Source organism: Phascolarctos cinereus, unplaced genomic scaffold (assembly GCF_003287225.1).
Source record: "Phascolarctos cinereus isolate Bilbo 61053 unplaced genomic scaffold, phaCin_HiC Scaffold_8;HRSCAF=390, whole genome shotgun sequence".
Lineage (NCBI taxonomy): Eukaryota > Metazoa > Chordata > Mammalia > Diprotodontia > Phascolarctidae > Phascolarctos > Phascolarctos cinereus.
The window spans coordinates 45,500,399-45,526,952 of NW_027556291.1; the positions used below are offsets into that span (position 1 = coordinate 45,500,399).

Here is a 26,554-nt window from a genome sequence, read left to right on the forward strand (position 1 = left end):
AACCACCAATAATTAAAGAAATACAAATTAAAACAACATTGAGGTACCACCTCACACATATCAGATTGGCAAAGTTGACCAAAAACCAAAAAAACCCGAAAATGACAAGTGTTGGAGGGGCTATGGAAAAACAGGCACATTAATGCACTGTTGGTGGAGCTATGAACTGGTCCAGCCATTCTGGAAAGCAATTTGGAATGATGCCCAAAAAGCTATTAAACTGAACATATCCCTTGACCCAGGAAACTAGCCAAACTAACCTCATTTCCTCTTTTGACAGGGTTACTAAACTAGTAGATGAGGGGAATGCTGTGAATATAGTTAACTAGATTTTAGTAAAGTTCTTGATAAGGCATCTCATACTACTCTTGTGGGAAAAATAGAGAGATCTGGTTTATGTGATAATACACCTAGATAGATTCAGACCTGGCTGGATGGCCAAACTCAAAGAGGACATGATTCAAGGGTGACATGATAGGATTCCAGTGGAGTACCCTCAAGGGATCTATGCTTGGATCTGTACTGTTTTACATTTTTACCAATGACTTGGAGTTGGTTACAACACTGTCGTTTTTCAGTTGTGTCTAACTCTTCATGACCCCATTTGGGGTTTTCTTGGCAAAGATGCTGGAGGGGTTTGCCATTTCCTTTTCCAGCTCATTTTACAGATGAGGAAACTGAGGCAAACAGGGTAAAGTGATTTGCCCAGGGTCGCACAGCTATTAAGTGTCTGGGTCTGGATTTGAAGTCAGGAAGATGAGTTTCCCTGACTTAATGCAAGGCACTCTATCTGCTGCACCACTTAGCTGCCCCTATGACTTAGAGTAAGGCTCATCAAATTTGTGGATGATGCAAAGCTGGGAGGGATAGCTAACACAGAGGATGACAGAATCAGGATCCAAAAGGATTCTGACAGACTACAGCATTGGGATGAATCTAAGAAGATGAAATCCAATAGAGAACAATGTAAGGTCTTGAACTTGGGTATAAAAAATCAACTTCCCATGTCTAGGATGGGTAAGAACAGTAGTTCTGAAAAAGATCTGGGGATGTGAAAGACATGGCTTCCAGGAATAAGGAGGTGGTAGTCCCACTTTATTCTTCCCTAATGAAACCTCCTCTGGAGTATTGGGTTCAGTTCTGGGCACCAGAGTTTAAGAAAGACATTGATAAACAGTGAGTGTTCAGAGGAAGGTAACCAAGACTGGTGAAGGGTCTTGAGTCCATGTTATATGAGAATCACTTGAAGGAGCTAGTCATGTTTAATCTATACAAGACTTGAGAAGTGGATGTGAGAGCTGTCTCCAAATATTTGAAGGGTTGTCATGTGGCAGAAGGATACAGTTTTGCTGTTCCAAAGCATAATGGGCTAACAACAGGTATTGGGGTTCCCCCACCCTTGGAGGTCTTCATGCAAGGTCTGGACAACCACTTGTCAGATATATTATAGGAAGGAATCCTTCCATGTATGAGTTCCCTTAGATAGCCAACTCTCTCAAATTCTGTGTTCTAAGCAGGAGAAGGGAAGACTGTCTTGAAGAGCCATGAGCCTTCAGACATGCTAAAGTACATAAGCATGAGATATTATCCCACTGGACAATGGAAATATCATCCCCTCACCTCAATAAGCTGCCACCCCCATTTCCATCCCCAGGATAGTATAGTGGTTGGTTTGAGAGGTCAAAACAATTTTTTTTTCAGAAATATCAAAAGCCTGAAAATAAATCATCTGCTGTCTTCTCTGCTAATTGGCTCCAGGCTTGTCCATAAGAAGGTTTGTTGTGGGGGTGGTTTTTTCTTTCTTTTTTAAGTAGAAGAAAAAATTGCTGTGGTGACCTCATCTAAAACATGGAGCTACTGCTGTCTCACTTAATGTGGCATACATATCCCTGGAAGACTGGCTGTAAATTTAATGGACTTTAGTAGACTACAAGCTTAATATGAGTCAACACAGTGACATGGCAGCCCCCAAAACAAAACCTAACAATCTTAAACTGCATTAAGAGAGGCAGAGTGTCCATCTGGGCCCGAGGAAGTGATGGATGGTCCCTCTGGACTCTGGCTGGTCTGATCACAGCTGAGGTACTGTGTTCAGTGCAGAGCCCTACATTTTAGGAAGCATATTGACATATTTAGGAAGGATTTTGTCTAGGACAGTGACTGGAATAGTGAGAAGTCCCAAGAACATGCCCCCCCCCATGGATCAGTTAAAGGAGCTGGGGATGTTTCGCCAGGAGAAGGAAGAGAAGACTCGAGGGGGAGGGAAGGGGAGAAACATGAAAGGATTTGAAAGGCCGTCATGTGGAAGAGTGAGGAGGGGAGAGTCTGGCTCCAGAGAGCCCACAGCTAGGAGCACCAAGTGGAAGTTAGAAAGAAGCAAAATTAGACTTGAGCTGTCAAAAAGAGGAGTGGGCTTCCTGGGGAGGAGGTGAGCTCCTTGTTACCGGAGAGTTTCAAGTGGATTTGTCATTGTGTTGGTGAAGAGAGGGTTATTGTTCAGGGACTGATTGGCTCAGATGGCCACTGAGGTCCCGTCCAGTACATATAGTCTGGGATTTCATGAGAATCTTGCTTTGTTTTAAATAATTTTCAAAAATCAACACTGATGCCTTTTGTAAACCAATTCTGATTCATCTGTTCTGAAGTGCCTATTTTGTACATTCTAGTTCTTGCATATGGGCTTTGTTACATTTGTAAGTAGAGATCACATTTATTTGGAGGTTTCAGGAGACCGAGGGCAGGAGTTCTTAACCTTCTAAATGCCCTAGACTTCTCTGGCAGTTTTGTGAAGCTTATGGACTCCTGGTTTAAATGCATAAAATAAAATACATAGGGTTACAAAGGAAACCAATTCAACTGAAATAGCTATCAAAATGTGAAGAAAGAAATAACAAATTAATGAACCCCAGGGTAAGATCCTTTGTCCTAGGGCATCTAGGGTACCACAACTTCCCTCCAGGAAGCCAAGTCAGTTTTGAAGATCCTAAGCCAAGGTGTGGAGCTTCTGGGGTGGGAGGAGGGAGTGTCCAAATCAACCATGTGTCACAGCAGTAAAAAAGCAAATTGACACAATCTTAAACTCCATTAAGAATAAAATAGCTCCTGGGACTAAGGAGGTGATAGTTTTACTCTAATTTGCCTTTGAGGGAAGCAATATGGTGGAATGGAGACAGTAATGCTAGACTTGGAGTCAGGAAGACCTGAGTTAAAATTCTGTCCCTGCCACATACTACCCATATGACCCTAGGCAACTCACTTAACTTGTCTTAGCTACTTGTTTCCTCATCTATAAAATGGAGACAATAATACCCATAGACTCTATGGAGCTACTGCTGTTGTGTGAGGCTCAAATGAGATAAGCTGTAGAAAGTGCTTTACAAACCTTAATGCCCTGTATAAATGACTATTATTGTTATTGTTTTCACCACCACCACCACCACCATCATTATTATTGCCATCATCAACATCACCACCACCACCATCATCATCACCATCATCACTATCACCATCACCATTATCATCACCATCATCATTATCACCATCATCATCATCCAGACTGGGGATGGGAGGGACCCTACGTCAAGACATTTTACTGCCCCTCTGTATGCTACACAGAAAGGCTAAGGATGCCTAAAAGAGAGTTTTGTCCCCACCTGCTAGGGCTCCCCCCTCCCTAAACGACTCTATATTTATTTTGTGTCTATTCTGTATGTCTTCATGAGTGCCCATGCTGTCTCCTCTAATAGCATGGAAGCTCCTTGAGGAGGAGAACCATTTCACTTTTGTCTTTGACACCCCCAACACCTAGCACAGTGCCTGGCACATAGTAATTGCTGAAGAAATACTTGTCAATTGTCTTTGAGGAACAGGTTCTAAATCCGGATCTCCATACAAAGGGTGGATGGGTATTATTTTAGTCCTTTGTGTACCCAGACCCCAGCTTTCTTTTCCTCCACAGCCTAATCAATAAATTATCAATCAACAAGCACCTATCAAGCACCTCCTCTGTACCAGGCTCTGTGCCAGGTGCCAAGAATACAAAGATGGAAATGAAACAGATCCTGTGCATGAGGACTTAGGAGAAATTGAGTATGCCTCCTGTGTGCTGTAGAGCTGGAGCACTGAATAAGAGTGGGGGCCTAGCTCCATTCATGTCCCTAGGAGTCATATCCCAAGGAGTCATCCAACTAGCATAGTTAGTTCAACTTCTAATTTTTACAAGGAAGGAAAGTCATTTGCCCTAGACTACACAAACAAGTTCATGTCAGAGCTAGGACTAGAACCCACAGCTTTCCACTTCTGTCTGGCTGGTTTCCATCCTCTCAGAACAGTCTGCAAAGACCCTTTAAGATTCTGCTCATGCCCAGGCCATGGACAGCCTCAGTACTCTGATTAGTATGCTTTGAATCTGATCATTGCCCAAACTCTATTCTCCTGCCCCCCTTGCACAGTATGGTGGACTCCCACTGCTCAGCTCTCCACTTCTTGCATGAGTAACTAACTCTACCAAGGAATCTTAGAAGGGCTGCTAACCGGCTCCCCACCCCCCAGCCCCGCAGCATCTCTGGCAGATGATCACTCTGCCTGTGCTTGGACACTTCCAGTGACAGGTCTCTTACCAAGGCAACCCATTCCATTTTTAGACAGCACTTTGCCCCATCTCTGATGAATTTCTGTAATGGTGTATTTGATTGGAATTGGTGTTTTTTGCTTTGTCCCTTCCTAGCTCCCCAGCACCAGGAGGCCAGGTACTGGGGCTGGTGGAAAGTTCCAGGCTCTGCGACTGCTGAGCAAAATGCTCTTCACACAGTAGGCACTTAATCAATTTTGGTTGAATGTTATTTAATGAGGAGAGAGGATTTGAAAGCTGGAAGAGACTTCAGAGATGAGGATAATAACACCAGTTATACCTACCTCTCAGGGCTGTTGCCAGGCTCAAATGAGATAATGTATGTAAAGTGCTTGGCAAGCCTTAAAGTACTCTAGAAGTGTCGGCTAGTGTAATTAATTAGTACCATCACCTCATCTACCCCCTTCATTGTACAGAAGAGGAAACTGAGGTGGGGGGGCAGGGGGGGAGGGGGAGGGTGAGTACCCAAGGCCACAGAGTTGGGAGGAAGAGCAGGTAGAAAGGAAGGAAAAGGACAATAGAAAAATGAGAGATGGGGATAGATAGGAGGGGGAAGGTCACTGGGGACCTTAAAAGGCAGAGCCCACCCTTGTTTAACAGAGGCTCAGAGAAGTGTAGTGATTTGCCCAGGGGCACATAGCTCTCAACTATCTGAGGCAGGATTTGAAGCCTGACCCCAGGGCTAGCCCTCTCTCCAGCTCACATTTCTAGAGCACTCAAAGGTGTTCAAAGCCTTTTACACATATTCTATCATTTGGCCCTTCCAACAATCCTGTAAGGGAGGTGTCATTATTATCCCCATTTATAAATGGGCAAATGGAGGCTCAGAGATATTAAGCAATTTTCTCAGGGTCACACAGCTAGTGAGTGTCTGAGGTAAGATTCAAACCCTGGTCTTCCTGATTCTCTAGCCACTGTGATCTCAAAGGCAAGAGGAAGGAAAGAGACAAGAGGAAAGGGAGAGGGGAAAAAAGAAAAGAGGAAGGGGCAGAGTTGGGGAGTAGACTGCAGTAGAAAAGGCTTCCTCCCAGTCTGGGATTTTGCTTCCCAGAGAGCTTGAAAAACACCTCCTTCTCACCCCCATCAACAACTGTGGTGTCCCAACCTCTACTCCATCCTTGGCTCAAGAGGTTCCCTGCCCCCTCCTGATCCCCCAGGCCCCCTTCAGCAGCTGGGCTCTGCCCAAGGCAGTCCCTCCCTGCTCTGAAAGATGTGGGAGGGAGGAGCTTGGGCCTACTCTAACCCAGACTCGGCCCCTTGCTCAGGGCAGTGGGCTCCTGGAGGTCTTTATGTTTGAAAGGGAGACAGGAGAAGGGAAGGGAAGGGGTGGGGGGAGGAGAGAAGCTGACTTGGAGCCTCTGCCCTTGAGCTGAGGCTGAGTAATATGACGAGCTTGGGGTCAGAGAATTAGGATCTCTGAGAGGCTATTTAATGTAAACAATATCCCAACAAGAATCCTTTCCACAACACCTCCCTACAAGTGGGCATGCAGCCTCAGCTTGAAGACCCCTACAGAGGGGGAACTGAGTGTCCAGGTTAAAGCTTGGACTGCCACTTAGTTTCTTTGTGACCTTGGAGAAGTCTCTTCCCCTCCCGGGGCCCCAGCTGCCTCTTCTTTAGAATAAGTGGGTCACCTATGAGGGCAAAGACAGAAACCAACACCCCAAATACAACAAAGCATTAACTGCAGCGCTTCCAAAGCACTAGGAGCAAAATGGGTGCCCATCAACGTGGGGGGGGGGAAGGCTTGATGTAGTGATGTCCAATGAAATAAGCAGGACCAAAAGAACAATGTACACTCTGCCTACAGGATGTAAATGAAGATCGCCGAAAGGAAGACCGACTCTGAGTCATTGAAAAACCAATAATGGTCCCAGGGAGCAGGTAATGAAATATCCTCTCAGCGGAGGGTTGTGGGGGCAGGGACTAGCACAGCAGAGCATGGTATAGTTGGCAAAGCTGGCTGCTTGGGCTCACCTGCTTTTCTTTATGGCAAGGGAAGTTTCTGTTCTAGGGGGCAGTGCGATAGGGAAGGCTGTATCCAGAAATGGCTATGTTGAAGAAACAAAATGAAGCTTAGTTTTTAGAACAAGAAGGAAGGGATGGAGGAAAGGGAGGAAGAGAGAGAGGAAGGGAGGGAGGAAGAGAGGAAGGAAGGAGGGAGAAAAAGGAGGAAGGAAGGAATGAAGAAGGAAGGAAAGGAGAGAGAGAAAGGGAAGGAGGAAGGGAAGAAGGGAAGAAAGGAGGTAAGGAGGAGGAAGGAAGCAAATGTTGGAGTTGAAGAGATAAAAGGTCTCTCAGTTCTGATATTCTATGCTTTTTAAGCCTATTGAAAATTATACGGATCCCCGAGACTTGTTACAGTTTCAAGTCCCAACAGGAGAGCACTATGGCCTCTCATTTCTCTTTCACCCTGACTCAAGAAGGCTGGAGTGGGATCTCCCCACCCTCCTCCACATTTTTCATGGAGCTGTCCATTCTGACTTTCCAGAAGTCCCAGCAGTGGGCATCTAGCATGCATCAACCCCCCACCCTACCCCCGGCCCCATAAATATGGACTTACCTCCTTGGAACTCTGAAGGCTGGAGGATCTCCCTGGCGCAGCTGCCATCTCTAGTGATGTAGGCCACAAGCCCTCTGTAATTCCCAGGGGGTAACTTACTTAACAAGGGGGTTCTTCAAGAGTTACTGTGGCCAAGAAAAAGACACAGACTGCCTTGGTCTGCCATGCCTACTGAAGAGCCTCTCTGAACTTCACTAGGCTTGGCCTGGAGCGCCCAACACACAGTGTGTCCTCAGGCTCCTGCTCTAAGTCCTCCCTGCTTGGCAGGACCTGCTAGAGATGGCACTTCCTGTCCATAGCCTTCCAGAGCCTGAGGGGTTGCCTCCTCAACACCATGAGTCATCAGAGGAGAAAATCTGGACATAATGACACCAATCATCACTAGCCTTTTTTCAAGTGCTGCATAGGTTTGTCTAATTCTTCCCCGGCTTTCAGCAGTCCTTTACAGTTATTATCAACACTTCTCTTCCCCTGTCCCCATGGCTTCACACATACCCAGAGCTTTGGTTCAGGTGAATAAAAACAACAAATCCAGTAAAAAAAAAAAAGATTCAAAGGTCGGGGGTGTGGGGGGTATTTGGTGGTCAGTTCATTTGGCTCATTAGCATTTTTCTCTTTGAGCCAGAAGCAAATAAAATAAGAGCATTTGTAGACTCCAAGAGCTGCAGACACTGATTTTTAATTTTGTACAATAATCACAGAGAAATTATTAAAATAAGACATACTTCTCTTCAGAGATGATTATATCCTAATGGGTATTCATGTCATGGGATCAGAAATTTGAAGCTGGAAAGGGCCCTTAGAGGCCACAGGTTCAGTGGCCACAGGGGATAGATTTCAGGGGGTGTGTGAACTTGGATGGGGGGAAAATGACATCTGTATTTTTACTAACCTCTAACTGAAATTTAGCATTTCAACTTGATAAAGATACATCATCCTGAGAAGGGGTCCATATGCTTTACCCCTTCCTCAAATGGGCAGATGACCCCACCCCCAAGGGTTAAGAACTTAGTCCAACCCCTTCATTTTATAGATGAGGAAACTAAAGTGAAGTAACTTGTCTAGGGTCACACAATTAATCAGCGTCAGAGGCAGGTTTTGAACCCAAATCTTCCTGACTAAAGGTCCAGTACTTTAACCACTATACTACAATGTCTTCCAAGGCTGGCCAGCTTGGAATCAGGAAGTCCTGGGTTCAAGCGCTGCCACTGACTCATACTGGCTGTCTGACCTGGGCAAGTCACGGGGCAGCTAGGTAGTGCTGCAGTGGAGTGCTAGGCTTGGAATCAGGAAGACTCATCTTCCTGAGTGTAAACCCAGCCTCAGACACTTCCTAGCTGCATGACCTAGGGCAAGCCATTGAAGTCTTTTTTGCATCAGTTTCCTCATCTGTAAAATGAGCTGAAGAAGGAAGTGACAAACCCAAGAAAACCCCCGGATGGGTCACGAAAATCAGACACGACTGAACAACAGCAAGAACTCATGGGACCTCTAAGTGCCCCCAGGCAACCCTCTCACACTGTAAGTTAGAGATGAATCACAATGTGTACCTGCGGAGGAGTTTTCACACTGGAAGCTCCATACACATAGTAAGCACTTCAATGCTTGTTGAATTGAATTGACTAAGGCTGTAGGAATCCACGAACCTGACCTGTGAATAGAGCTGCAGTCCTTTAAAGCAAAGGGTCTTTTTTTTTTAATTGAGCTGGTATTTTTATGAAATGTTTATTTAACAGGTCAACCTTCCTCCACTCCACCCCCCCCACCCCAAACTAGAGTTTCTTCTTGTTTCCACACTGTGTGTGGGTAATGACAAAAACAGCTGGAAAGCAAAGGTTCTTAACCTGGGGTCTATGAACTTCTGTGTGTTTTTTAATAGTTCAACAACTGTGTTTCAGTAGAACTGATTTCCTTTGTAACCCTGTGTATCTTATTTTATGCATTTAAAAACGTGATTCTAAGAAAAGTTCCATAGGTTTCCTCAGACTGCCTGAGGGGTCCAGGACACAAAAAAGCTCGAGGACCTGCTTTAAAAGAACAAGGCTGGTGGAGGAGGGGGCGGTCATCAAGAAACCTGCCTCAATTGTAGACAATTTAGCAAACATTTATTAAGCACCTACTACGAATAGAATATCAACTACAATCCATAAATCTAAAGCTGAAAGCTGCTTTGGCTGCTGTCTGGCCCAACCCCCTCTTTTTCCAGATGAAGAAGTGGAGGCCTAGAAGGTGAGCTAACTTGTCCGAAATCACCCAGCTAATAAGTAGCAAAGGTGGGAACGAAGGCTTAGGTTCTGGGGCTCTTTCCACCAAATTCCTCCTTCCATACCTCAGCATACCATGGAGGTGAACTTGGTTTCCCAAAAGCTATGTCAGCAGAATGTAAGCTCTGGCAGGTGCTACCAAGTTGGAAAGGCCTTCAGGACAGCCTGGCAATGTATTCCATATCTGCGTCCAAGGACCAGCCTAGCAAAGTTTCAGAGCTCATGGCCAGGTTGGCCAGAGGGTAATGAATTTTTTGGCTACAGCAGCTTTTGAAGACCCACACAGACAAAACCATGGACCGTCTTCAGCATGGCAGTAAAGGCACTGTGCTAGGCACAAGAAGCCTTACTGCCCCCCTTCCCATTCTCCCAACATTCAGTCAGGGGCTCACTCTTAGATCTTGACCTTAGCTCAGCTGCTCTCCTGAGTGATCACTTGGTCCTTTCACTTGGGCTTTGGGGGTCATCTCCACTGCGGTTGGCCCTCAAGCTCAGCTAGCCTCCTTGGGGTGCTGTGACCTCCCACTTGCTTACACTCTCAGTTCTGCTAGTTCCCTCCCCCTCCTTGCCAACAAACAGCTTGTCAGCCTCCAAGGTCAGGCAAACTCCATTGCACCCCTCCACCAGGGCTGGATGCTAAGCTGCCTACCACCTTCTAAGGGACCTGCCATGGACCTGTTTGGGTCTTTTCACCAGGTAGCAGCATTTTACAATAGCTCCCATTTCTAGTGGGCTTTTAGTCCTTCAATTAGGAATTGGTTCTTAAGCACCTACCTTGTGCCAAGCAATGTGCTGGGCACCTTCAGGTTTATGATGCAACTTGTGCCACTGTCCTTCTTTCCATTTTATATATAAGGAGACTGAGGCCACCCAGTGAGGCCTCATATAGCTAGTAATGTCAGAACCCTGGTCTCCACATCCAGGGACCTTTCCACTTTACCATACTGCCTAAATAGCCATAGGCTAAGAAGATTCTAGAGCCAGAAGTGGCCTCAGGGATCTAGGCACCCCCCTTCATTTTTACAGATGAGGAAACCAAGTCCAAATAAAGTGATTTATCCGAGGTCACACAAAGAGTAAGTGTAAGAGGCAAGATTTGAACCCAGGTCCTTTCATTCCAAAGTCACTCTGATTTTGTGCTCTGCCCCAATACTCTTTCTGTCCCAGAGCTCACTTCACTCAAGTGGCTGCCAAGTTCCTCCCTTTTATTAAAGCACTTGATAAATGTTGGTTGAATTGAATTGATTTCCATGAATGTTTGTCTTTTCTATCCTGTCAAGGTGAGAATCCCCAAGAAGACCTACATCTTCTTCTCAGACTCTCCCCCCCTGGCATAAGATCCTGTCTGTAGTCATCCTCAGACCATGAAGCTGCTGATGGTGGTTGAAATAATATGGTTTCCCTTCCAGGTAATAGATTCACATTTTTATGGAGACCTTTAATGCTTCCATCTAAAGAAGTTACCAATTTGAGCAGTGAAAAACCAGCATTTAAGACAGTCCCTGGTTCATAGTAGGTGCTTAATAAATGTTTATTGACTAACTGAAAAGAGCAATGAACTGATAGGTTTTAATTCTGGCTCTGCCGCTAGCCAGGTGACCTTGGACAAGTCACTTCTCTCTGGGCCTCAGCAATCTGAACTATACAATGAGGGGATTGAGCTATGTCATTTCTGTGGTGCCTTTCAGCTCTAATAGTTGGCATTTCAGGCCCCACAGAAGGCTAGGGGAAATAGTGGTGAGGCCCAGGGCCCTGGACACTCCTATATTCCATTTTATGGGATATCACCTACTCTGCCTCCACATAGGGCCAGCTGTGCCTCTGGATCCGTCAAGACTGTCTAATGATGGCCCCAGCTGAGCAGGACTTCCTCTCTTGGCTAGCCAAGGGTGGGCCAGTAGAATGGATGATCAAAAACCTCAGGCTAGAAGTCTATACTTCTCTCTTCTTGATTACCATGACTCCTACAAGTCTCTCAGGCTTTGCATTCAACACCCACCCTCCAAGATGGTGGTGACACTCCGAGAAAATCAAATTCTAATTCAACAAACATTTGTTCACAAAGTTTAGACAAGACCTTGCCCTTGCCTAAATGGAGGTATGAAGTATGATTGCATTGAATGCAAAGGGAAGTGATTTATCTAAAACACTGACTTAATCAGGGCCTGAAAAAAAATATCCAAAGGAAGGGTCTGCAGGGCAGAAGTAGGCTACAGTGGCAAGACTATTGGATTTGGAGCCAGAAGACTGGGGTTCAAATCCTGGCTCCCATTCTTCTAGCTATGTGACCTTGGGCAAGTCACTTCTCTCTGAGCCTTAGCTTCCTCATCTGCAAGATGAAAATAATGACAGCCTTGCACTACATACCTAGGAGATAATACTACTACTAATCAAAGTTCATTGGTCTATCATTTTGAGCCTAGGACATAGAATTTCAAACCAAGAGGAGACCTTAGAACATGCAACATGGAATAGCAGAGTAAAAAGGGATCTTGGAACAAAGAATTGTGCATATCAGAGCTGGGAGGGACCTTGGAACATGCAACATGGAACATCAGTAGAAAAGGACCTTGGGCTGGGACCTTAGATCATAGAACATCAAATGTTAGATGTCAGAAGTCTTAGAGATCATCCTGTCCAATTCCCTCAATTTACAGATGGATAAACTGAGTCCCACTGAGGAGAAGGGACCCATCGAATGTCATAGAACGAGTTCATGATAAAGCTCAGTCTCAAACCCAGCCCAGTGACCTCTCCCTTACACCCCATTGCTGCCCTCGGTGGTTCAAAGAGACTCAGCCTGCCACGAAAACAGCTCTCTTCAGACCAGTCTGGCACGTTTAGGATTTGCATGCATCAAACACCAAATTGTGGATGGTAGGAGGCAAGCTAGATGCCTGGATATGACACCTGTCACATCCCTGTTGAGATGAATGACCTTCAGCTGCAAACGAGGAAGGCATTGTTGATCTGGGAGGAAGCAGATCTTGGAAGCAGAGCCCCAGAACTCTATGAAAAATGTCTGAGCATGGGTGGCTCGGACTTGTGGCAGGCTCGTTGGGTTCCCAACATGATTGATTGATTGTTTTCAGGGGGCAGCTGGCTCAACCTATTGGTTTGCCTTTCATTAAGCACAGGGAAGCTCCCCTGGCTGTCTGCTTACAGAATTGGTTCCTGGGGCAGTTCAGCTAAATGTTCCTGAACCCAGTGGGATTAACGTTTCTCTTTGACTGTAAATCATGAGAAATTAGATCAGCACTTGGGAGGGAGAAGGAGATGGAGGAATTCTCTCGTGCGCCAACCGGCTGTGGCAGCACAGCAGTCTCTGCCTCAGGAGTGGCTGGCATTTTCCATGGCTGTCATTCTCTATTTTAATCACCTACTCTGTTAATTGCCCTTTATAAATGCAAATGAAGTCCTTCTCCATCATAACTCATTTCTGGGGTAGAAGAAGCCTTGAGATTGGCTTGGGCAAGAACTGACCAAACCATGTCTCCTTGGCTTCCCTCTGGTAAGAGTGGGCTCTCTCTGATTCAAGATGGAGAGGACCCTTTTACCCTTTCATCTGTTCCACTGATAATTCATTCAGGTGTAGAACTGCCAGGCCTGGGTCCCCAAAAGAATTGTGAGGGAGGAGGAGTTTGCTGTCTGCATCACTCATTCCCAAGGCCCATTCCCTCACATTACCATGTTGTGGCCTTCCCTGGTTGGTCTGGTGCCATGTATGGACCTCTAATTCCCAGGGCTCATTAGCCCACTCCCAACCCATGGTTCATGAACTAAGACTGTCAGAGCTACAAGAGACATTCAAGTCCATCTCATCCAAGCCCTTCATTTTACAGAAAAACTAACTGAGGCCCCAAGAGGGAAAGATATTTACTCAAAGTCACTGGTATCCTCTTACACCAACCATACCTTAACACGTCAAGAACAGAACTCATAAACTCTCCCTGACAAAGCACCCTTTCCCCACTTTCCCATTTGTCATCAGCACCATCATTCTGGACTATTTCAATAGCCTCCTGTCTGGTTCCTCTACCTCCAGTCTTTCTCCCTTCAATCCATTTTTCACATGCTGCTAGATTTCACTATGCCAGTCTCCTACTCAAAAGTCTTCTGTGGCTCCTCATTGCCTACAGAAAAAAGTCCAAAGTCCTTATCCTTCATGATCTAGACCCTATTTATCACTTGTTATCCCCCTATAACAAGGCTGCTTAACCTGAAATTCAGGGACCAAGAGGTCTATGGATAAATTTCAGAGGGTCTTTGAACTTGGAAGGGGAAATGACATCTTAATTTTCACTAATTTCAAACTGAAAGGTAACATTTCCTTCAATTACTTACAAACATTATTTTGAGAAGGGGTCCATCCAAGCCTTCATCAGACTGCAAAAAGGAGTCCAGGACACGAAAAAAGTTTAAGAACCTTGCCCTATAGGATCTTTGAATTCCAGTCTTACTCTCCCCTTAGAATATCCCTGTAGATTCCCATCTCCAGGCTTTTGTACAATTCCCAGTACTCCCACCCAGCGTGCACGCTCAGGACACACACACACACACACACACACACACACACACACACACACACAATTAATTTCCTCTTCTCGCTCCTTAGCTGCATTCTATCCATCCCTCGAGACCCACCATATCTAACTTCCTCTGTGAAGCCTCCCCTGATTACCCCAGGCCAAAGGGATCTCCTATAGCAAGGGTGTCCAATTCAAATAGAAATGGGGACACTCCCTTACAGACCACATATTAACTTCTTTTTAAAATGTCATGTTATCTATGTTTTATTGTATTTTTAGTTATTTTCTTAAATGTTTCCCAGTTACATTTTAATCTGGTTAGGGCCACACTTGGGAGTATTGTCACAGCCATGTATTTGACACCTCTGTCCTAAAGTACTTGTCTTCTCTGTTATTTTGTTAGGCACATGTGTGTATGTGCACAGAATATGTGCCAAAAGTCTTAGTGTAATTGTAAGCTTTCATAGCTTAAAACCGTACTGATATTTGGAACTATATAAATATGTATATATATTATATGTATATGTACATATACATATATATATATATACACACCCATACAGAAAGATATATACATATAATATACATACAGGATGTGTATTTAAGCAATTAAAGCTTTAAACTTCATTAAGGCTTTTGGGATACTCTGTGTGTGTGTGTGTGTGTGTGTGTGTGTGTGTGTGTGTATGCACCTGTATGCATAACAAAGTGACAGAGAAAGCAAGTAATCTAGGAGATCACTTTGGACTAGGGAGATCAGGAGAAGCTTCATAGAGGAAGATGAAAAAATATATATAGATATATGACTGACTCTCTACATATGTGTGCATATATGTATATATACATATATATACACATGTATACATGTGACTGAAATTAGGACTAAAATCACACACACATGTGACTGAAATCACAGATCCAGACGTCTATATGTATGTATGTATGTGTGTATATATCTATATGCATAGTATATGTATATACATATAGATGTATAGATTGTGTATATACATAGTACATATGTATAAATACAGTTATATGTATGGCTATATAAATGGTATATATGTATACATATAGATATGTATGTGTATATACATAGTATATATGTGTATATATAATTACATAGATATATACAGTGCATATATGTATAATATAGATATATAGATATGTGTGGTATGTATGTATGTGTGTGTATGGACCTATGATTTCATGGAGAGTTTATAGTGTGGAAACCCCACCCCCCAATGATTAGACTTGGCTACTCCTCTGCAACATAATCCCAGAGGGCTGAGAGAGGGCCCTAAGAGGTTAAGCAAGTCACCCAATGTCACACAGTGTGTCAGAGATGGATTTGAACCCAGGTCTCCCTGTTCTCAAGGCCAACCTTCTTTTCTATCTAAATAAGCTGCCTCTGGGCACTTAAATACTGTTTCCTGTCTCTTAGACTTAATTGGGAGCTTCCTGAGGGCAGGCACTCAAAGTCTCTCTCTTAGAGAAGAAGCCCTCTCTCTACTCCCTGGGTTATCAAGAAGAATGCAGTGTTTCTTCAAGCCTGTTGCCCTGGCTCTCCTGCCATCCCTGTTCACACGGGATTGAGCACACTGTCTCGCACCTGAGGGACAGAAGGTGGGAGGAGCAGTGGAAAGAGGATAGGGTCTAGAGTGAGAAGATCTGGATTCAAGTTCCATCTTAGCCACTTGGCATGGAGGAAAGTACACTGGCCTTGAAGCCAGGACCTCTGGCTTTCCAGTCAGTCAGGAAGCATTTATTAAGCTCCTACTATGTGCCAGACACTGTACTAAGTGCTGGGAGTACAAAGAAGGTCAAGAGACAGTCCTTGTCCTGGTTGTGCCACTAAATGAGTATGTGACTTGGACAGGCAAGTCCTTTGCCCCCTCTAGGCTTCCATTTCCCCATCTGTAAAATGAGGGGTTGGCTGTCATCCTGTGTCCTCTGACTTGATGAGCCTCTAAGTTGCCTCCCAATGGACTACTATCATCTGTCTCCATGCTTCTGTGGTAATGGTTGCTCAGTAAATACTTGTTGATCGATGACAGCAGCTTGTAGCCAACTGAGATGATAATGAAGCTCGGCCTCTGACAAAGCTCTCTCAGCTCCAAGTAATGTTGTTTGTCCCTTTGTGCTTAAGAAATGAATTAATTCTTTTCTTTTGAAGGGACTGAAGTCATAAGAACCCAGATTTAGAGCTGGAAGGGGCCTTAGAGGTCATCGAGTCCAACACAGCCAAGCCTCCCCACCCTTGTTTTAAAGGTAGGGAAACTGAGGCTCAGAAATGGGAGGGGACTTGCTGAGTCATTCAGATTGTAAGTAGTAGATCCTAGGCCTCTCTATCTCTAGCTCCCCTTCCACTGGGCCACCACCACTGCCACCCTCGGGGAGCCCCCACTTGCCCACCCGACGTAGCAATCATTCTCCCAGGAAACTCCAGCAGCTGAAATTTGGATTTCAGGCAGGGTTCAGGGAGGAGGGGCTTCCTCCAACCCCATGTTCAATTCTGGGAGTGGATAGGGTGGGGGTGGAGGGGCTCTGGGGATATGTCTCACCATCAACCCCAAGGGGCTGTGCTCCATAGAGCTGTCCACGAATTAGCCCAATCCTCAGTCACAAAAGGCGCTGGCTTCCATCTTCCCCCCAAGCGACAGCTAGCTCCCCGTGGGGGAGACTCCAAAGGAGATGGCCTCCGGGAAGGGAGGCTGCGGTGGCCCTGTGAAAAGCTAAGGAGCTCTGCTGGCTGGAACCACAGCATCTCAGTTGGCCGTGGCCGAGAGAGTAATGCCTTTGCAGACTGAACTCTGGGTCCTCCCAATCAGACCACTGCTCCCACCGCCCCTGGCAGCCAAGAATTGGTTGAGCAGGCGGGGCTCCCAGCCCAACAGGGAGCCTGACTTTCCCCTGTGCTCCATCTTCCCTCTGCCCCAGCCTTCCTGCCTGGGGAGGAGGGGAACTGGCTTTTAACAGGACAAAAACAAGCTCGCTTGTCTGGCCAGCCAGACAGTCAGCCAACATTGCTGAGCCTTGGGCAAAGCTAAAGGAAATGGGTGACTTGTGTCTCCAACGTGTCCTCTGACCCTCTCTTCCAGGATGTGAGGTTTGTTTACAGGCTGGGCTGTGCCAGACACCCCTCCTCCCAGGGGTCACAGAATGCCTGGTCACCCCCGCCATGCAACCCCTCCCCCCCCGGCCACCCCCAGGGTAACTAAAGGACCCAAGTCTTGCCAAGGCAAGCTTCTTCCTACTCTAATGAGACAGTGCCTTGGTGTCCCCAGACCTGAGGAGGGAGCTAGACTGGGAGGAGTGGGGCTAATTCCACCATTCCTGCTGCCAATCTGCAAGTAGCCAGGGGAACAAAGCTGGGGCATCATTGATCAGACCAATCTGGATGTTATTGGCGAAGAGAAAGAGGATTCAGGCAAAAAGTCCCTGGTAAGGCTAGAAAAAGCGGTTAGTGATGACATCCCTAGGATTCTCAGGTTTTCTCCCTTTGTGTCATCTTCACTGTGGTGAGTAGGGAAACAGTATGGCTCAGGACAAGAAGCACTGAATTTGACATCAGAAGAGTCGGCTCAACCACTTACTAGTGGTGCAACCTTGGGCAAGTCACTCCATCTCACTGGGCCTCAGTTTCCTCATCTGTAAAATGAAGGGGCTGGACTACATGGTCTTGCAGAGCCCTTCTAGCTCTGATTGCTACGTAAACAATAAGTTAGTTGCCTTTGTGTCCATTTCTCTAGGTGAGGGATCCCAATGGTAGTGTTCACAAGTAATCCTGGCCAGAAGCTAAACGCGTGTGCTCGAGTGATGTGGAAGCTACATTCTAAATCCAGTCTAGAGGCACCTATTTGACTATCCCAGATCAATTTACTCCCCTGCTCCGAAAGAAGAAATGACCAGAGCAGAGGTGGGGGAACCTCCAGCCTCGAGGCCACATGTGGCCCCTAGGTCCTCAAGTGTGGCCCTTTGACTGAGTCCAAGTTTTACAGAACAAATCCTTGGACCAGAGGGTACAAAGACATGACAGGTTAGTCTGGTTTAATGAAGGTAACCTAAGGAATGACCTACCTCCCCCAACCAGTACAGACGGACAAACTAGGTATAGTCATACTCTCTTGGGGGAAACAGAAAAGTCAAGCCCACCCTGTCCAAAACTCATGGTAGAGCGCCAAGCCTCGGGTGAAACATACAAACTCACACAAGAGGGAGAAGCAGGGGGCCACCACACCATTTCAATGAGTAAGTCAACAAGACTTAAACACTGCAGAAAATCATTCTGCTGAAAGTGATTTGACATTCACCCCACTAGCACTGGACGAGCCCAGTAAGTGAGGGAGGCCAGATACGAGGAGTCACCAATCGAGAACGCCCAAGCTTGCTGATTATTTCGAGCACCGATGCCACGTGGGCAGTGGCCACCTTTAATCAGTACAGTTAATCTGCTTTGTTCCTCAGCAGGACCTGAACCAGACACAGCACCTGGCATTGACAAACAGCTGTTAATCTCCTTTTTAGCAATGAGCAAGCTCAAGTGTGCTTTAGGAAGCCGCCACCAGGTGAACTGGGCAACTTGTTTCACAGCATCAGAGCAAACTAGCTAAATCTTCCCCAGGCTTGGGGGGCCAAAGGAAAGAACATAGAGCATATTCTTCATGACATTCTGATTTTCCCACAAGTCAATTTCTTTCATAAAATAAATCCTAACAACATTTACATACTTTAAAAAAAGACATAAAGTTAAACAAGATTTGAGGGCATGCAAAATACTTAAATAGGTGCCTGGCACCTCCTTCACCTCTGCAGGTGACAGGGCCTTCATATGATAACCTAGCTACCCAGACCCTGCCCTCCCCCAACCTTGCTCTGCCCTTGCCTATGTTCTGGGGCTTCCCCTTCTCCTTCCCATCTAGCACAATTTCTCCTTCTATCCCATTCTCTCAAGGCCCTATGCTACGTTAGGTAGCCACTAGCTAATCTAAGAAACGAATTCTTACTAGAGTGTTAATGGATAGTAAGAAGTTAATGCTTTATCCATTCTCAAGTAACCCACAGATAGGATAGGCCTTCAATACTTTAATTCAGATGGGTGGTGGGAATTTCAAGCTCCTTAGAAGAGTATGATTATGGGGAAGAGAGTAGGAGAGCATACTGGGTCCACCTCTGCCAATGGGTGAAGGCATGTTTTGAAAATTGGGTGCCTTTCAGTCATGCTCCTCCAATGACAGTTGCCACAGCAGGTCTCCAGGGGAAGTGACCGTAAGAGCTATTAGCAAGAATGACAAAGGACTGAGTCTCTTGCTTAGAGAAAGTATGGGGAGCAAGGAGAGTTTTGCATTGACCTGCATAAACTATGCAATGCTTGTCTTTCCTCTGATCAGTTGCCATGTGGCTCAAAGTCTCCTACCTGAAAAGAGCTCTTTCCCACTCTCCGGGTTATCTGGGAGAATGAAAGTGTTCCTTAAACAAACAAACAGAATAGCTCCCATTTCAAAACAAAGAAGAAAAGGGATACAAAGGGTGAGAAAATGTAAGACAGAGAGAAGAAAGGGAAGGGTCATGGAGATTTTAGAGCTAAGTGATAGATATCGGAGGCAGATAGTAGAAACAGCGGTTGGAGCACAGGGCCTGGAATAAAAAAGACCTGTATTCAAATCTCCCCTCAGATATTGTACTAGCTGTGTAATCTCAAACTAATCACTTAACTTCTTTCTGCCTCAATTTCCTCAACTGAAAAATAGGGATAATAATAGCCACCTATTTCCCAGAGTTGTTGTGAGGATCAAAAGAAATATTTGTAAATGTGCTTAGTACACACAGGACCTGGCACTTAGTAGGCACTATATAAATGCTTATTCTCTTCCCTAGATATGAAGCATCTCCTGAACAGGAGCTGGACTTTCTGAGGAGAAAGCAGCTGTTTACCCTCCAAGGAATGGTGCTGTAGGTCCACAGGATGAGATTCTTAAAAAAAAAAAAATTTTAAAAAGCTCAGATCATCCAGGAATGGTCACAACAAGAAGAGACAAGTAGTGTCGGCTTTCTAGTTCACCTCTGCCTCAAGTCTCTCCTCACTCCAGGCCATCTCCCACTCAGCTGCCAAAGTGATCTTCCTAAAGCAGAGTTCTGTGCTTTAGGATATGCCCCTCCCCTACTCTGAAACCTCTAATGGCTCCTTATTACCTCCGGAACCAAATAGAAAATGCTCTGTTTGGCTTTTCTAAGCTCTTCACAACCTGGCCCGTTCCTACCTTTCCAATCTTCTTACACTTTACTCTCCTTCTAGAGTACACTGGACCTCTTGCTAATCCTCACATACACTGTTCCATCTCCCTATTCAGTATCTGCACTGACTGGCCTCCATACCTGGAATGCTCTCCCCCCTCACTTCTGTCTCCTGGCTTTCTTCAAGAATAAGCTCACATCCTACCTTCTATCCCCCACCTACTCCCAGGGCCTTTCCTCAGAGATTATCTCTGATTAACCCAGAATATATCTTGTATGTACATGATTGTTTGCATGTTACCTCCCCCATTAAAATTAGAGCTCCTCATAGGCAGAGACCATATTTTTCCCTTTCTGTGTGTCCCCAGCCCAGCACTTAAGCACAGTTCCTGGCACCTAGTAAATGCTTAATAAAAGCTTGTTGACAAGATTGTAAAAATGAACAACTCTGAAAGACTTAAGAACTCTGATCAACACAATGAGCAGCCATGATTCGGAGGACGGATGATGAAGAATGCTGCCTGTTCATTGACAGAGAGGTGATGGACTAACATGCAGGATGAGACATATATTTTTGGATGTAGCCAATGAAAGAATTTGTTTTGATTGATTATCCACATTTATTACAAGGGTTTTGGGGGGTTTTTTATTCCTGGGGGCGGGGAAAAATAAATGCTTACAAATGAAAAATAAAATCCAATTTTAAAATATGAAATATGGAAAAGTGCTTGTTGATTGATTGGTGGTAGGTGACTCCCCCCTGAAGGGTACTGAGGCAGCTATTTGTCAGCCCGATAAGAGAAATAGAGATTTCTGCTGTCTTTCCAGGGTATAAATCTAGTACATAACAAAGAACTTCCAAGACTTTTCAAATCCGATAACCACCATCCTCTTAAAGTGATTCATGTGGGTACAAATGATGCTACCACAAAGAATCTAAAAAACATTGTCAAAGACTGATAAAGTATCGGGCTGAATACTGAAACCCTTTGGAGTACATACAGTACTCCAGTTTCATCACCACCCCTGGCACTGAGGACCCTCCGAAACTCTTGCTCCCTAATCTGAAAGCTTCCTTTCTTGCTCCTTCTACTCTTGGCTTTCACTGAGACCTGGCCTCCTCCTGATGACTTCACATCTCCGGTCATCCTGTCCACTGCAACTGCATTTTGTGCCATACTTCCCAACTTATTCATTGTGGTGGGGAAGGCAGAAAATCCCTTGTTCCCCATTGTCACTTCCAGACTGTCTCTCTACCCCCATCACTCAGCTACCTCCTTCAAGGCTAGTGTAATCCAAATTGATCACCCAAGGCAGATTCTGCTGGCTGTTATCTACTGAGCCGCAGAACACGATTCCCTCTTTTCAATGAATTTAATGAAAGTCTCACAGTTTCATTTTCCATCCAACACCTGGAGACTTCAATATTCATGCAGATGTCCCCTCAAATAGCCTACTCTCTCAGTCCAGTTCACCAATCTACTCAACTCCCATGACCTACTGTTCCCCTCCACCTCAGCTACAAACTGAAAGAGCCATATTGTAAGCCTCACCATCACTAACAACCGTTCCATTCCCACATTCAAGGACTCTAAAATTCTGGTCATAATCTTTTTTCATTCCATCTCTCCCTATACCAGGGGTGGGGAACCTGTGGCCTCAAGGCCACACGCAGCCTTCTAGGTCCTTGGATGTGGCCTTTTGACTGAGTCTGAGTTTTACAGAACAAATCCTTTTATTACGGGGATTTGTTCTGTAAAGTTTGGATTCAGTCAAAGAGCCACACTTGAGGACCTAGAGGGCCACATATGGCCACATATGGCCCCAAGGAGGCAGGTTCCCCACCCCTGCCCTATACCTTACTCCTTCTAAACCCACTCCTCACCATGATCATCAGTTCTATCATCCCCACACTAGCTATACTTTCCTCTCTTTCCAGTCTTAATCCCTTGGTGATTTCAACTCTACACTGTCTTCTACTCTCAAATCCCTTGTTTGCTTGTCCTATCCCTAGAATACCTGGCCAAATCTTAACCCTGGATTACTTCCACCACCTTCCTCCTTCTTTTTAAAACCCTTTGCAATATGACTTCCAATCTCACCACTCAACTGAAACTGTTCTCTCCAAAGTTGCCAATGATCTCTCAATTGCCAAATCCAACGTCCTTTTCTCAGATTTCATCCTTCTTGAGCTCTCTGCAACATTTGACACTATTGACCACCCTGCTGTCCTGGATCTTCTCTCTTCTCTGGATTTTCATGACACTATGCTCACTTGGTTCTCCCACTAAAACACTTATATAGCACCTTAAGGTTTGCAAAGCACTTTATACATGTTACTTCATCTAATCTTGACAAGTACCCTGGTGCTATTGTTATCCTCACTTTGCAGACTTGAGGCCCAGAGAATTTAAGAGACTTGCCCACAGTCATACAACTAGAAAGTGTCTGAGGCAAGATTTGAATTCAGGTCTTCCTAACTTTGTCTTGTACTTCACTATGCACTTCACTACTTATCTGCTTCAACTATTACCTGTCTGACTGCTCAGTCTGTCTCCTTTGCTGGCTCATCATCTATATCACACCCCTTAACTATAAGTATTCTCTAAGGCTCTGTCCTAGGTCCTCATCTCTTGTCCTTATACAGTCTCTCTCGTGATAACATCATTAATTCCCATGGGTTTCATTATCACCTCTATAAGATGGCACATGTGCATATATACATGAATACTATATGTACATATACACATGTGTACATATATGTTATGTATGTATTCATTATCTACATGTATTTTGTTGTGATGGTGCTGGTTTAGTCGTTCGGTCACGTCCTACTCTCTGTGACTCCACGGACCATACTGGCCATTGGGTTTTCTTGGCAAAGATCCTGGAATGGTTTGCTATTTCCTTCTCAAATGGATTAAGGCAAACAGAGTTTAAGTGAATTGCCCAGGGTTGTCACACAGCTAGTAAGTATCTGAGGATGGATTTGAATTCAAGTATTCCTGACTCCAGGCCCAGAGTTCTATCCACTGCCACATTTATATGTACATGTATATATAACATAAACATTTGTATGTATGTGTGTGTGTGTGTGCGTATCCCCATCTCTCCCCTGAGCTTCAGTCCCACATCACCAACTGGTCTTAAACATTTCAATCAGGATGTCCTGGAAACATCTTTTTAAAAGTTTTATTGATGTATTTTTTTATATCACCATAGTTTCCTCTAGCATCCCTTCCCCTCACAGAGAGACATACCATAGAACAAATAATATTTTTAAAAGACTAAAAAAGAACCTCTTCCAGAGAAGGCTCTCACACCACCGTTGCAGCCATGTCTCTTGTAATCCCTGAGAAGTTCCAGCACATTTTGAGAATGCTCAACACCAACATTGATGGATGGCAGAAAATAGCTTTTGCCATCACAGCCGTCAAGGATGTGGGTCGAAGATATGCTCGTTTAATACTGAGGAAAGAGGACACTGACCTCACCAAGAGAGCTGGTGAGCATACTGAAGATGAGGTGGAGCATGTGATCACCATCATGCAGAATCCCCAGCAATACAAGATTCCAGACTGGTTCCTTAACAGGCAGAAGGATGTAAAGGATGGAAAATATAGCCAGGTTCTGGCCAATGGTCTGGATATTAAGCTGCATGAAGATCTGGAGTGACTAAAGAAGATTCAGGCACATCGTGGGCTTTGGCACTTCTGGAGTCTCCGGGTCCAAGGCCAGCACACCAAAACTATAGGCTACAAGGGTCACACTGTGGGTGTGTCCAAGAAGAAGTAAACAATTTCACTGGCCTTGTCTATTAATAAATAGTTTATATAAAAAAGGACAAAAAAGAAAAAGAAGATGAAAAATTCAGCACAGCTCACCAACATATCAAAAAAGTCTGAAAATTTTTGTGATGTGCAACATTCGTGGCCCTCCTACCTGTTCCAAGGGGCAGGGCCCCAGTATGTTCTCATATCTCTTGTTTGGAGCCATCCCTTTTCTTTACACTGATTTTTGCCTTTTGGGCATGTAGTTGTTCTTTCCACTGACATTGTTATAGTCATTGTGCAGATTGTTTATTTGACTCTGCTGACTTTACTCTCTATCTGTTCGTGTAGATCTTTCCATGCTACTCTGTATACATCACATTCATCATTTCTTATAGCACTGGAATATTCTGTTGCATCCATATACCACAACTGTTTCATTCTTTCCCCAAGTGATGGGCATCTACTTTGTTTCCAATTCTTGGCTATCACACGAAGTGATGACATAAATATTTTAGTGTATTTAAGAACTATCTTCTTCTCAATGGCCTCCTTGGACCATCTCTGGTCAAAAGGTATGAGCCACTTTATTTGCATTATGTCAAATTGCTTCCAGAGACATCTTAAAATTAATAGGCCCAAAACTGAACTCATTATCTTCCCCCTTAAATCCTCCCCTTTTCCAAATTTCCCTATTTCTGTTGAAGGGACCACCATCTTCCCAGGCTCCCAGATTCGTAACCTCACTCTCCCTTACCCCACATATCCAGTTAATTGTCAGCTCTTTCTCTTTCTACCCTCATAACATCCCCCCACTTCAATACAACTAGCTACAACCTTAGTTCTGGACTCAGCACCTCCAGCCTGAATTTCTGCAATAGTGTCCTAATTGGTCTCCCTGACGCACGTGGCGCATCACTCCAGTCTGTCCTACACACTGCTGCCAAAGTCATTTTCCTTAAGTGCAGATTTAACCATGTGACGTCCCTACTTAATCAACACCAATGCCTTCCTATTTCCTCTAGAATAAAATATTATCTGCTCTGTTAGCTCTGAAAGCTTTAAGTAAGCTGGCCCCAACCTAGCTTTCCAGCCCATTGGATCTGACTCATCCTCTCAGCACTCCGCCAAACTGGAATTCTCTCTGTTCCTTGCTCCATATTCTGTGCCTGCACCTGTGCACCGCCCATCCATCCCATTTGGATATTCTGGAATGTTCTCCCTCCTTGCCTCAGTTTCACAGAGTCCTGCTTTTTCTTTAAGACACAGCTTAAGCATCCTCCTCTGCTGAAATCTCTTCATTCCACTGCCCCACATTGCTACTACCCTGCACACCAAACTACATTGCATTGAACTACTTTATATGTATTTGTATTTATTCATTTGATATTCATTCTGCGCATATTTATATATGTACCTTTTGTCTCCTCCATTAGAATAAGCTCCTAGTGAGTTGGGATTGTTTTATTCTTTGTACAGTGGAGGGGCTTAATAAATACTTACTGATTGATTGGGTGACCACCTTCTTCTCCTAGATACTCTCTCCTCTTTGGGTTTTTGTGGTTCTCTTCTCTCTTAGTTCTCCCCTATCTCTCTGTGACTACTGCTTCTCAGTTTCCTTTGCCAGATCTTCTGGTCATACCTACTAATTATAGGTGGGTCCCAAGGTTATATACTGGACCCTCTTCTCTTTTCTATCCAAACTGTCTTATTTGATGATGTCAACAGCTTCCACAGGCTAATTCTTCATCTCTATAAAATGATTCCTAGATCTATGTAATCAGTCCTGGTCTCTCTCCTTAGCTCTAATCTTGTATGAATTGTATAAAATAAGACATCTCAAAATCCACATGTTGAAGACAGAACAAATTATCTTTTATTATATTTCCCCCAAATCCCTTCCCCTCTTCTCATTTTTTATTTTATAGTTGAAGGTAACACCATCTTCCTTGTTACCCAGGCTCACAACCTGGGTGTCATCCTCAATTCTTCACTCCCCACATTTACTCAGTTGCCAATTCTTATTTTGTCTTCCCATATGTGGCCATACGTATACTATATATATATATATATATATATATATATATATATATATATATATATATATGTATGTATGCATACTATAGTGGCCCCTGTGGCTGACAACACTGCTCTACACAACCTCCAAAGTGATTTTTCTGTCCATGTCATCCCTCCCATTCAATGAACTCCAATGACCACACCCATTACCTGCTAATGCTTTCCCCTTTAAGGGTACCTTCCATATCCTCTGTCTGTATCTTGTTTATAACAATGTCCATGTTGTCTCCCCCATTTGAATGTAAGCTTCTTGAGGGAAACACTAGTTTTCACTTTTCTTAGCATCCCCAGTGCTTGACACAGTAATCATCTGATAAATGCTTACTGATTGTTGCCTATTAAAGGCAACAGCTTGGGAAGAGCTGCTGAGGGACAGATTAGGCTGGATGTCAGGAAAACTTCCTAGTAATTAAAAGTTGTTGTTGTTTGTATTCAAAGAGGACCAGTGACATCATGGGGTGATGTCTTGACTTGTGTGTGAACTGGAT

General features: G+C 44.6%; 1 pseudogene; it reads left to right on the forward strand.

Annotated features, from left to right (window-relative positions):
• Window positions 1-23,535: 23,535 nt before the first annotated feature.
• On the forward strand, window positions 23,536-24,012 carry LOC110196569 (small ribosomal subunit protein uS13 pseudogene; annotated as a pseudogene).
• Window positions 24,013-26,554: the final 2,542 nt, after the last annotated feature.